Below are 13,284 nucleotides of genomic sequence, written 5' to 3'. Positions count from 1 at the left end.
CGAGTGAGTGAATGAATAAGCCAGTGAATGAGGATTGAGTGAGTGAATGAATAAGCGAGCGAATGAGGATTGAGTGAGTGAATGAATAATCGAGTGAATGAGGATTGAGTGAGTGAATGAATAAGCGAGTGAATGAGGATTGAGTGAGTGAATGAATAAGCGAGTGAATGAGGATTGAGTGAGTGAATGAATAAGCGAGCGAATGAGGATTGAGTGAGTGAATGAATAAGCGAGTGAATGAGGATTGAGTGAGTGAATGAATAAGCGAGTGAATGAGGATTGAGTGAGTGAATGAGGATTGAGTGAGTGAATGAATAAGCGAGTGAATGAGGGTTGAGTGAGTGAATGAATAAGCGAGTGAATAAATGATCGAGTGAGCAAGTGAAAGAGTGAGTGAATGAATGAGAGAATGAGCAAGTGAACGAGGGAGTCAATGAATGAGAGAGTGAGTGAGTGAATAAACAAGCGAAACCGGCCTGTCTCACTAAAGCTAGTTCACTCTCACCCACTCACCAGGTCACTCAGTCAATCACTAGGTAGCTCATTCTATCATTCACTCGCTACACCGCTCATTATATCACTCACTTACTAGATCCGTAACTAGGTCCGTTACCAGGGCGCAACTTGATGCAATAACCTGTTTTGGCTTCCTTTAGATAGCTTTAGGGCGCGGTATCCCAGGTCGATATAGGATACTCGCCTAAAGTACCAAAGGATGTTTAGAGGTGTCACGAGTTCGATACCCGGTTCGTCAAGAGGGTACAACAGAAACGGTGACATGACCGCAGAAAAAATTGCTACCGCAGGGAGTCCCCCATCTCGAGGGGTTAGCGCACCAAGCTCTCGATGAGTATGAAAAAAAAACAAGCCTGCCGTTCGGAATCGGCAATAAATTGTAGGTCCCGGTCTAATTAGCCCTCGTGTGCAGAAAATGACCGTGGTGCGACAAAAATGATCAAATGATTAGATAGCTATAGAAAGTAGTTTTCAAAGGTTCAAGATAACCAGCTGTTTTTTCGTACAAAATTTGAAGTAATAATCTGTTTTTGTTTCCAAAGCTTGAGGTGGCAACTTGTTTTTATTTCCAGCATACCCGATGATAATTTCTTTCCCATCAAAGCTTGACGCTACAGTCAGGGGCCCTACCATCCCCTCATGCTTCGGATATACGAGAGAATTTGACGTGTCTAGCGCTCGGGATTACTATAGGGGTGACCATTCTAAGAGCGCATGCGCATTAGAGACAAACAGATGTTCGAAAATCGGTACATTTAATCATGAAAGGCAAGCAGTGCCTGTTGAGCTGTTGGTACGACGACGGCACAGAATCGAAAATGAACCAAAGGTTCATGGTTCGGAACTCAATTTTTGTCACCCTCTTACTTTATTTCTTCGGATGATTCTTTAGGGTTTTCCTCGGAATACACGGTGGGAAAACGATGCTTATTCAAGAAGTGGCCGCTGTGGTGGTCGAGTGGTTATAGTGCCGGACTCGTGATGCGAGGATCCGGGTTCGAACCCCACAGTGGTGGTCGGCTGAAGTTGGTTTTCTGTGGTTTCCAACTTCAAGGCGCAAATGCGAGCCGATCTCCCCGTTAAAAAGTCTCGCCACAGAGAGCAACAGTCCTACAACGGTAAATCATTCAACCATAACACTTCACTCATAGTTAGTAAAACCGGGGGCAGATGACAGCACTACACATAACAAGCATTACACAGAAACAAACTTTACGTCAAGTTTGCCTACACGTACACGCACATTCCCGAATGTACCGATTCGTTGGGGGGTTCCGCGGGGGGGGGGGGTGCATGTGTGGTGTAGCAGTAGTAGGTAGGGGCTCGGGGATCCATGATGTTCTTAAGTCAGCCACCTCGTTGGGCAATTTGCCTGTTGTGGCGTTGTATTTGTATTTGTATAAGTGGAAGGGAACCACTGACTGAGATTCGGATTACGGTATTTTACACTCGCGATAGAGTTGGTTCGTGAACTTTCATTTTACAATGCGGAAAGTAATAAAACGTGTGTGGGGACGGCTGGCTGATACCCCATCCCCCGCAGCAAGCGCATTGTGACCCCACACACCCAAGGCCGTCTTAAGAGTATCATTGGCCCCTGGGCCAAGTGGTTTTTCGGAGGCCCTACATGGTAAGTCCTAGAAAATTTCAACCGGATCTCATTTTTGTGAGGCCCCTCTTCTCTTGAGGCCCCCGGCCGTGCCCGGGTGGGCCCATGCGTTAAGACCGCACAGCACACACCTCCGGGAATGTCGGGACGTTTAGTAACAGCTTTGATTGTGATGAAAAGTAAAAAAATAATCATTCAAAAAAATTGAGGATGTAAGGTAAAACAGGGGGAAAAATAGCGTCGCGAGTGGGATTCGAACCACCATCTTCTCGGTTGCCCTCGATTCTACGTCGTCGTACCAACTGCTGAACAGTTGGTGCTAGCCCATCGCGATTAAATATCAGTTTGTCTCTAATGCGCATGCGCTCTCAGAATGGACACCTATAGTAATCCCGAGCGCTAGACTCGTCAAATTCTCTCGGATATCCTTTTATGAGCATGAGGGGATGGTAGGGTCCCAGGTTTTGTTTCCCTAAAGCTTGAGGTAAGGAGTTGTTATTGTTTTCAAGGACCGCGGTAAAAAAGTTGTTTTTCACTCAAATCTTCACGCAACAACCTATTTTTGTTTCCGTTGCTTGAGGTAGAAACTTGTTTTTATTGGTTGAAGTGAAAAATTCTTTCTGGTAAATAGCTTGAGGTAACAATCTGATTTCGTTTCCTGAGCACAAGGTAACCATTCAGAGAAGTCATTAATACCTAAAATGAATCGCATGAACGTGAATTTCCCCTCATTTCTATCCATAAGGTGGAATATCCGATGTTATATTGCGCATCACAAGAACCTTCATTTGTATATTGGGGGTGCCTTAGATGAGACTTTAACAGCTCATACATCCTTTTATCATCGCTCTGCCAATTAAGGTATCCGACTACCTTTCTTGTCACTTTTCTTTAAAATGGTTCTGGATTGAAATTTAAATGCATTTTTTTGATAGAAAGTGTCTCGAAATGGTGAAAACAGTGACAAATTTTGGTCTATCTGTTATATTTTCTAGGAAAAAGTCGTTTTTATGTCAAATTTTAGGCAAAATTCACGTGATATTCGAAACACGATTGCCAAAAATCTATTAATGAAATGCTTTGTGATTTTCACAGTGCATTTAGCTAGTAATGTTGCAGGTTATGAACCAAAATTTAAGGGATTGCATGATATGTTCATAAGTTACATCAAAATATGTTTAAGTACGTGTGAATTTTTTGAAATTTTATTCTACATTTTGTCTATAAAACACTGTAATTCAAAAAATATATGTGATAGACCTTAGATTTTGGTTCATAACCTCAACAATATATAGCAAAATATCACATTGAAATTTCGTAAGGATGCAATGCATCAATTTTTACAAAACATGTCACAAAGTCAAGTAAAATGTCAAAAAAATAGCATTCTTCGTAAATCACGTTTAAAGTCTTTATTCGCGTATTACTTGTATGTAAAAACGCAACACTAAAGTGAACGTCAGCATCGAGGGGGGAGGGGGTATCGGCTTTGCTGACTTTTGATAACAAGGGGGGGGGGTTTGAAGGTTGCTTACGTCATCAACCACACCTTTTTGATGATATGAAATATTCTAAGCTGCAGACGAAATTTTGCTGACAGGGGCGAGGGAGGTCAGTGTTTTGCTGACTTTTGCTGACGGGGGGGGGGAGGGGGGGGGGTTTCAAAAATGGCTGAAAATCTGCTTACGTAATACTTGAATGGCCCCTAACTAATTATATGTGATAATATGATGCAAATGATAATAGAGTCACTATACTATGAGTAAGATGCTAGAGATGCAGCATGTTAATAGTGATGCACAATTAATGCTATATGAATATGATAATGTAAATAAAAATAATAATGGTCAATAATACTCAACTAGAGGTTAGGTAGGGAATATAATATGTGTAAGCATAGGCGTACGCAGAATTTGCTCGGGTGGGGGGGGGGGGGGTGTTTCAGATTTTTTTTTCCTTCTGAGGGGGGTTTACGTTTTTCCTGCAAAATAACAGTATAATCTTATCTCAAGGGGGGGGGGGATTAGAACCCCAAAATCCAATCCATGAAGTATTTACAATGGCATATGCAGTGTATCAATTCTGACAGTTCCAAAAGGGAGAAATGGGTCAGACACCTGGAACATTGGGTCTGGACATCTGTAGAAAATTTATATTCCTTTTAAGACTAAAAGCATCGGTACTATTATAATTGGAGATTTCACGAAGATAGACATAGTCAAAGTTGCGTAGAGAATCGTAGCAGTTTCTGGGGAGAGCCTTTCGGCATAGCCCACGATTATTTCAATCTTGGTACTTCTGCGCGTATATGCCTATTTCTGATGAACCAGAAAAACCTGATACAACTTCGGAGCAAGGGCGTAGCGAGGGGAGGGGACTTGGGTGTCTGGTACCCCCCCCCCCCCCCGAAATCCGAAATGTGAGAAAATGACCGCAAAAAAGGGAAAAAGATGGCCAAATCCATTGTTCTGTCACTTTGGTCCTCCCCCCCCCCCGAAATGAAAGTGGTCCTCCGAAATTTCTGGCTACGCCCCTGCTTCGGAGTGTTACGTTTTAGAAGCGTTCAAGAGCAATTGTATTAGTATTTCTATCATACATCCCCCCCAGGGGGAGCTGCGTAAAGTAATGCAGGACGTATGATAAATTTATACAAAATGAGTTTGTTTTGTTGATAGAAAAGGCCGTATTACGCCCGCAGATTTCACAAATGTCCAAATCATCAAATAAATGATACCTTGTATAACGCATAACACAATCACGCTGTCGTGTTCCGATGTATGTAGATTCGGGTTTCACGGTTTTGGTGGTGTAACCGCAGATATGGAAACGCGACTTAAATGTTTAATTCATGATCAATAACGCATCAAAATGTCAACACCCATACTTACTTTCGTATTCAATACGGATGTTGTCTTTAATCACTTACTCAACACCTATTTTTAGGTGAAAACACCAAAACTTGGAACTTCATCGTGGCAGCGAATTCCTCTTCACCGGAAAAGGGGTTTTGAAATATTCGATATATACGAGAATGAAATATTACTGTCCTCCGGAAACACGGTCGTTCAAGTCTTGGTGGTGGTGGTATGAACCCGGTTAAAATCTTAACCTGAACCCCCGACCGTATCCAAAAAGCTTACACTGCCTATATTGTGATGGAAAAAAATGCACACACACCCATCACGAGGTAAGGTAAGCATTTCCAAGAAAGTAACCGTTTTTTTAGGTATAGGCCTACAAGTAAATCTGTATACACCCAGCAGTGACTTCCTTTTGACACCGATATAATGGATGGATTTCTCCCCGCGATTCCTTTTCTTTTACTTCAAATATTTGCTGAGACTACGATTCATATCGAGTTGACCTTGTTTTCGGTCATCGTAGGAGACTCTGTGCCCCCTCTGCTGGGGGGAAGGTTCCCCCCCCCCCCGTTTGCACATTTCGTAGAACCCGCGGTCAATTCACGTACATCAATTATCAAATATGGTGTGGTCAAATTAAGAGAGTATCGGGGGAAAGAATGCACCTCTCGTTATGCGAAAGCCGATCATGTGGTGCTTTGTATTTCCCAATGGCAATTACCTACACGTCGGAGTTTCATGCTGTCAGAATAAGAAAATTCCAATCAGGAAGATTCTACGCCAAAATAAGACGAAACGAAATAGGATGCTGTGTTTCATAATGCGGCAAACTTACTAGGTAGTCTGAATGACGTTTATGGCAAACAGTGCAGAGGCCTTCTCAGGGCCGCAACTAGATGCTTGGTCAGCCGGGGCAAGCCCGCATTTTGGCACCCCCTCATAATGTTGAAGGAGAGGCGACTTGTGTACGTCCGCGCCACCTATCGGTTGTTTTTGAGTTATTTTTTCCCCCTTTCTTAAAAAAATTTCCGTGACCTAGCGATGCTAACCGTGCAAACCGTTTTTCAATTTCGGTTATTTTTTCGGTTTTTATGAATTTTTAAAGTTTCTACGGACTTTTTGCCCACCCTGTATTATGCAATTCCCATAAAGAATACTTATGGTTGTCTTATTCTAATTATGGATAGCTTCTCGACTTACCCCAACATGATTTATTTTTAAACGTGTCAATTCTGTCCCCTTGTAAAGGCAGTTGATTAACGGCTGCACTGCTCCTGTATATCTGTGCGACTGGCCCCCAATAATTCATTAGTACATTCCTTGAGGACCCTGGGATAGATATCATCTAAAGGGCTGCCACAAATCGCAGTTAACAAAAATGTACAGTATTTCACGAAAAAAAAAATATTCAAATGATATTATGACCATATTTTATTGATGAAAATACAGTAAACTCGGATTTGAAATAATCACCAGTGAAATACAGGACATAACAAAAAACATTGCCAAAAGCGGACACAATCACCGATGGTAATTAAAATTGTTGAAAAATTGCGGAAAAAGCCGCTAAACCCGACAAATATGTGAGATAAATATTTAGGCCTATAATTTTTTGCCATAATTATCACAATTTTATTTATATTATGAAAACAGTGTGTGTGTGTTTGCGCGTGCGTATCACGGATAGCGTGCGGAACCTTTATCTTGAAAAGAAAAGAGCATTCAGAGAGTATAAAAGTGGACGTGGTGACCTATCATTGTTTACTGATAAAAGAAGACTGTTGAAGAAAGCGATAAGGGATAGTAAAAAGGATGTTGAATCTAGGTTGGCAGATAACATTGGCTCTGACCCAAAATCATTTTTTCGATACGTCAATAATGGATGTAAGGGGACAATTGGCCCCCTCTCGATAGGAGGCTCTAAGGTAGAGAGCAATGTAGGCATGTGTAGTGCTTTCAATGACTTTTTCGCGTCGGTTTTTAATGGAGATAATGATATTCGATATACGGGTGTTGCATGGAGTAATAAAACCCTCAACGATATTCAAGTAGACGTGGAGGTCCTAAATCTTCTAAGAAATGTATGTGCAAGCAAAGCTCCAGGACCAGATGATATCTATCCCAGGGTTCTCAGGGAAGGTGCTAATGAATTGTTGGGGCCAGTCGCACAGATATTCAGGAGTAGTGTTGCTGAGGGTATCGTCCCAAGAGATTGGAAACTGGCTAACGTTGTTCCGATATTTAAGAAGGGTAGTAGAGAAGTGGTGTCTAATTATCGTCCAGTGAGTTTGACGAGCTCCCTCTCGAAAATTTTGGAAATTATCATCAAAAGGCAGTTTGTGAAGTGGATAGACGAGAATAATGTATTGTCGGATAATCAGCATGGGTTCAGGAAGGGGAAGTCATGTGTAACTAACCTCCTTTGCTTCTATGATTACGTGACTAAGGCTTTGGGTAAGAGCAAAAATGTCGACGTTGTTTACCTTGATTTCCAGAAGGCATTCGATCGGTCCAACGTGGTAAACTCATGAAGCATTTACACGAGATTGGAATTGGGGGCAATTTGGTGAATTGGATAGAATCGTGGTTAAGAGATAGGTCGCAACGAGTTATGGTGAACAGAGAATTCTCTGGTTGGACAGACGTCACAAGTGGAGTTCCTCAAGGAAGTGTTTTGGCCCCATACTTTTTTCACTTTTTATCGATAAACCGATAAACTCGATCAGGGTATCGATGGAATTACTAGCGAATTCGCAGATAATGTGAAGCTAATGGGGGTAATCGGGAATGAAAGCGATAGGGAGTTGCTCCAGACCAACTTAAACAAGATTGCAGCATGGGCAAATGAATGGGGCATGACGTTTAGCGTAGATAAGTGCATGGTCGCTCATTTTGGTTCGAACAACCCATGGTTATCTTACGAGTTGAATGGTGTCACTATCCCGGATGCAACTAGGGTCACCGATTTGGGAATTCTCATTGACGAGCGACTTAGGTTTTCTGAACATTGTTCAGCGGTTGTCAAAAAAGCGAATAGAATGCTTGGTCTCATTTTCAAAAAGGTCTCTTCGCGTTCTCCTAAAGTCATTCTTCCGCTTTTTCGAGGCTTAGTTCGTCCTGGACTGGAGTATGCTGTAAGGTTTTGGAGACCATACCTACAGAGGGACATAGACTTGATTGAAGGGGTGCAGAGAAGAGCTACGCGTGTCCTTATTGGCACACAGGGCTTGAGTTATGAAGAGAGACTTCATTTTTTGAATATGTTTACATTGGATGAACGCAGGTGTCGAGGAGATATGATCGAAGTGTTCAAAATTTTCAATGGGATGGATAGGATGGACCATGAACTTTTAGTACACCGCCAATCGACTGCTTTTACAAGGGGACACCAGTATCGATTGGTGAGGGACAATGCAAGGTTATGGTGTCGCAGGGAATTTTTCTCCAATAGGGTTGTTAATAAATGGAATAGCTTACCCCCGGAGGTAGTAAATTGTAACACAATTGACACGTTTAAAAAGAAATACGATAAACATGTTGGGGTAAATCGAGAAGCTCTTTCCATACTTAGAATAAGACAGCCATAAGTATTCTTTATGGGCATTGTATGATATTTATCACGTGTATATATTGTTTATAATTTGTGTTAATTGCATTTTTAATGGGGTTGCTGTATTTTTGAAACATGACATCCATATTTTTATGGGCATCTTTTTATCAGCCACCTCGTTGGGCATTTTGCCTGTTGTGGCGTTGTATTTGTATTTGTATTTAGTGATTATTACAATTCAAATAAGTATCGTTGACAAAACGGGACAAACGGGGTCGGCTGAAGTTGGTTTTCTGTGGTTCCCAACTTCAAGGCGCAAATTCGAGCCGATCTCCCCGTTAAAAAGTCTCGCCACAGAGAGCAACAGTCCTACAACGATAAATCATTCAATCATAACACTTCACTCATAGTTAGAAAAAGTAGTGGCAGATGGCAGCACTACACATGACAAGCATTACAGAGAAGCAACAAAAACTCCACGTCAGGTTTCACTACACGCACACGCACATTCCCGCATGTACCGATTCGTTGGGGGGGGGGGGTGTGGGGGGGTGCATGTGTGGTGTAGTAGTAGTAGGTAGGGCCTCCAAAAAATGGCTCGGGGATCCATGATGTTCTTAAGTCAGCCGCCTCGTTGGGCAATTTGCCTGTTGTGGCGTCGTATTTGTATTTGTATTTGTATAAATGTATAAAAAAAATAGGAACAACGAAAATTACTGGTATGTCCCGTAATACGGGTCAACAAGACGTTTTACTGGTCGTCGGTGTTTTCAGGAATGTTGAGAAACACTGCCCTATGGAAACTCTAATGAATTGGTAATGTTGGGGGGACGTGCGCGTTCGTGTTGTGAACATAACGTGAAGTTTGTTCCTGTGCAATGCTTGTTATGTGTGGTGCTGCCATCTGCCAAGAACTTTCGAACTACGAGTGACGTGTAATAGAATTGTGCCGTTGAAAAGAGGCCTGTTGCTCTCTGTGGCGAGACTTTTTAACGGGGAGATCGGCTCGCATTCGTTATAAGACCGCAAAAGGTTAACGAGGGTCCAGAGGTTTTCCCTCAATGAAATAGGCCCCTGGATGTTTGTTCCTTTGCAGTTTCTGTATAGCATATGAGGTCTGCTTAGAAGCCAATTTCACAGTGGCCTTCCTATTATCGTAATGGGCCGTTGTAACAATCAAGTACCTTAGTTTCCCGATGCGGTTCCATTTCGACATGGGACCGCAGAAGGTTAACGGGGGTCTAGCTCACATGTGCCTCGACGTAGAGGAAAAAAAAAAAAAAGTTTATTAGATGTCAGAAGTGGGATTCGAACCCACGCCCGGAGAACCGGACTGCGACCTGAACGCAGCGCCTTAGACCGCTCGGCCATCCTGACTCGTTCGCAAAACGTGAGCTCTTTGTAAGAAAAAGAAATTATTTTACTCTTGATTGAACCTAACGAAGTTTGTTTCTGTACAATGCTTGTTATAGTGCTGCCATCTGCCACCTATTTTTGAACTGTGAGTGAAGTATAATTATTGCAGATTTTGTAGCGCAAAGAAGTCTAGTTGAAAAACAGCTTCAGAATCTATAGAAATTCAGAAAAAATCCCAGAATTGATGAAAGAAATTAAATTAAACTTTAGAATGGAGATGGCGCCTTTCCTTCCTTCTAACCGAGCACAACCTAGAGATAGGAGGCCTCCGCATGCTTTGGCGTAGCGAGGGGGGGAACTTGGGGGTCTGGTCCCCCCCCCCCCGAACACGGCCGTCTTAAGAGTATCATGGGGCCCTCGGGCCAAGTGGGTTTTCTGAGGCCCTACCTGGTAAATTCTAGAAAAGTTTTACCAGATCCCATTTTTGTGAGGCCCCTTTTCGCTTGAGGCCCCATGGGGTGGGCCCATGCGTTAAGACGGCATTGCCCCCGAAATGTGAAAAAACGACCGAAAAAAGGGAAAAAGATGCCAAATATATTGTTCTATCACTTTGGTTCGCCCCCCCCCCCCCTCGCGAACGAAATTTCTGGCTACGTCCCTGTCCGTATGGATTGCCAAGTTCATCTGTGACGTCATGAAAGTAGTCCGATATGACGACCTAGCATGTTTGCTACATTTTGAACCACAGCATCCTATTTCGTTTCTTCTTCGCCAACTCGAAGAAGAAATCTCTCCAAAGAAATCGCCAACTCGGTGCCCGATCGTTTGTTTTCCTCACAACGATGATACTACCACGTGCAGTGGAATTTTTTTCTCTGATTATATTCTGAGTGAGGATGGACTACTTGCGTGACGTCACGCAAGGCCTTCTATTTCTAGGAGGTGCTGGCACAACTCCAGTCTACTTCCATGGGTAATTTACTACCGAGTGTGTTGTGCCGGAAAAGGGCGTGTGTACCCATTTCATTTTCATTTCATACCGCGCACGGCCCAGGCTCTATCGAGGTGTGTGTACCCAACAGTCTGAGTCAGGACCACGTGAGTTTTTCTGAGGCCCTGCCAGTGAAATTCTAGAAAATTTCAACCAGATCTCATTTTTGTGTCCCCGCCCCCTTTTTTTTTAAGAATTTTTGCGCCGGGAAGTGCCTGGTTGGGCCCATGCGTTAAGACGGCACTCAGACTATGGATGCGTATCTACTACATACAGCCATATAGTGTGATTATTTTGGTGCTGCCATCTACATTTGGAATTTAAAGTGAAGAATAATGATTGGATATTTTTATCATGTTGTATCTGTTTGCAAGTCTTTCCAACTGGGGCATCAAATCGTATTCACTCCTCGATCTTAAACTCGCCAATAGATGGCGCCTTCATTTCCGCACCCAACTTCACTGGTTGGAAATTGCCGTATGGCGATATGTGACCGGAGTTGGTGTGCGGTAAAGTAGACATTCGTTTTCCCTATAATTGACGGAGGGAGACATCATTTCTCTCTCTGAAGTGAAGAAAGTCCGAAAAGTCGTCATGAAAATCCTGAAACCCGCAGCCTGGGGGCCCTGCTCCAGGATGTGGGGGGCCATGGGGGGGGGGCGATCAAACCACCATTCCCTCACAGGAATCGCCCGGACTGTGAGAAAGAAGACTGTCTCTCTACCTCAGAAATTTCACAAAATATTTCATTAACCTCTTAGGGCAGTGATTCCCAACGTGGGCGTCAATGCCCCAGTGGAATATTCCAGGGTACAAGCTACGAGTATAACGTAGGATTATATGGGTTAGATTGCGTTTTTTAGGGCGATGGGAGAAAAACATTTCTGAAGAAGGGGCGATGGGGCAAAAAAGGATGGGAAACTATGTATTAGGGCAACCTACTCGGAAATTACCCGAGAAGTTTCACTATAACTCACTTTCACTGTAACGAAGTTTCACTGCCGCCTGGCAGTCGAGTGGTTAGGGAACTAGCTTCTCACTGTGCAGGTCTGGGTTCGAATCCCGGTTCGGGCATGGATGTCTACTAACCTAACACTAACAGATTCCCTGGACGGATCATGCTGATCCCTTGGGAATACGTGAGGATCACGTTATTATTATTATTTCTTGAAATACTCATAACGCAATTTGCCTAATTTCACGAAACCTTCATTAATTCAGGCCATTTGATGAAACTTTTTGTTAGTTTATAAATTTATTGAAAAGCTTCATGGACGGAGATACGGGGGGCATGGGGGGCATTGCCCCCTTCCTTCTTCAAAGGTGGAGTCGATTGATCTAATACATAGTTTTACAAACTTTTTTGTTCCATCTCGCCCCCTTCTTCAGAAATTTTTCTCTCTCATCGCCCCCAACTCAAACAAGCCATAGAATCTAATGGTATAACCGTAGCTTAAATCACCCCCCCCCTGGACTATTCCATCGCCCACTAGGGGGGCGGTATTGCCCAGTTTGGGAAACAGTGATCTAATGTATATGTGTATATATGAAGTGACATCAACATCATTGTGCCCCCCAGCACTAATGACCATGCCCCCCCCCCAGACTTTCAAGTCTATCTCCGCCTATATGTTCATTTGTCCCTACATCAAATGTTTCTTTCAGTCTCTTCATTCATTAAGATACAGTACATCTAGAAATTTATTGCTAGTTCCTCAATTTAATGAAACCCTTCATTAACTCCGGCATTTCACGAAACCCTTCAATTACTCAATATTAATTATCCTACGCATTTCTTGCAACACGTTGCTGAACCAATTTGATAAGACTTTCCGTCAGTCCACACGCACTCCAAAGCGCGCGTTTCATTAAACTCAGAAATTTCATGGAATCATTTTTCATCAAACCCATAAACCATCCCATAAGAAACCGAAGAGCCAGATACGTTTTCTTAGAAGAAAGGATTGGATTTCTATTGACTCGCTCCCAAACAAAAAAAACAACAACTCCATCCTACGGGACATTCCCTTAAAATAAGGATAAAATCACAAAAGTACGTACAGTACATGCACAAAGTATATTGTACACAAAGGCGAATAAATAACGTCGAGCTAAAAAAAAAAAAAAAAAGCGGAGGGGGTTACGTATGTCTATTCTATTCCAGTAAAGCATTTGAAGCTCGCGGTTTTATAGACGATTCCATGATAGGAAGTGAAGTGAAGCAGCGCTTCACAAAAGCTTCCCGTATACACACACACACACACATATGGTAGTACACTCCACGTCTTCCGGAAGCTGGAGGAAGCTCGCTTGTACAGCAGTAAGTAAGTAAAGCACCACGAAGCTGAAGGTTGGTCGAGGAACATTGGGATTGGGGGGGGGGGGTTACGGGAGCGGGAGG

The 13,284-nt window shown here is 42.9% G+C and overlaps 1 protein-coding gene and 1 non-coding gene across 2 annotated transcripts in view; one reads left to right on the top strand and one right to left on the bottom strand.

Annotated features, from left to right (window-relative positions):
* sim (bHLH transcription factor single-minded) overlaps positions 1–13,284 on the top strand; it is a 169,946-nt gene that overhangs the window by 71,184 nt on the left and 85,478 nt on the right. The gene's annotated exons all lie outside the window — the stretch shown is intronic.
* Positions 9,830–9,913, bottom strand: TRNAL-CAG (transfer RNA leucine (anticodon CAG)). The gene has a single exon. It is a non-coding gene; the product is annotated as a tRNA-Leu (tRNA).

This window comes from Pholcus phalangioides, unplaced genomic scaffold (genome assembly GCF_987345545.1).
Source record: "Pholcus phalangioides strain wild (caught in Gottingen) unplaced genomic scaffold, Ppha-v1.0 ptg000032l_1, whole genome shotgun sequence".
Classification (NCBI taxonomy): domain Eukaryota; kingdom Metazoa; phylum Arthropoda; class Arachnida; order Araneae; family Pholcidae; genus Pholcus; species Pholcus phalangioides.
This window is presented reverse-complemented; position numbering and strand designations above follow the sequence as displayed.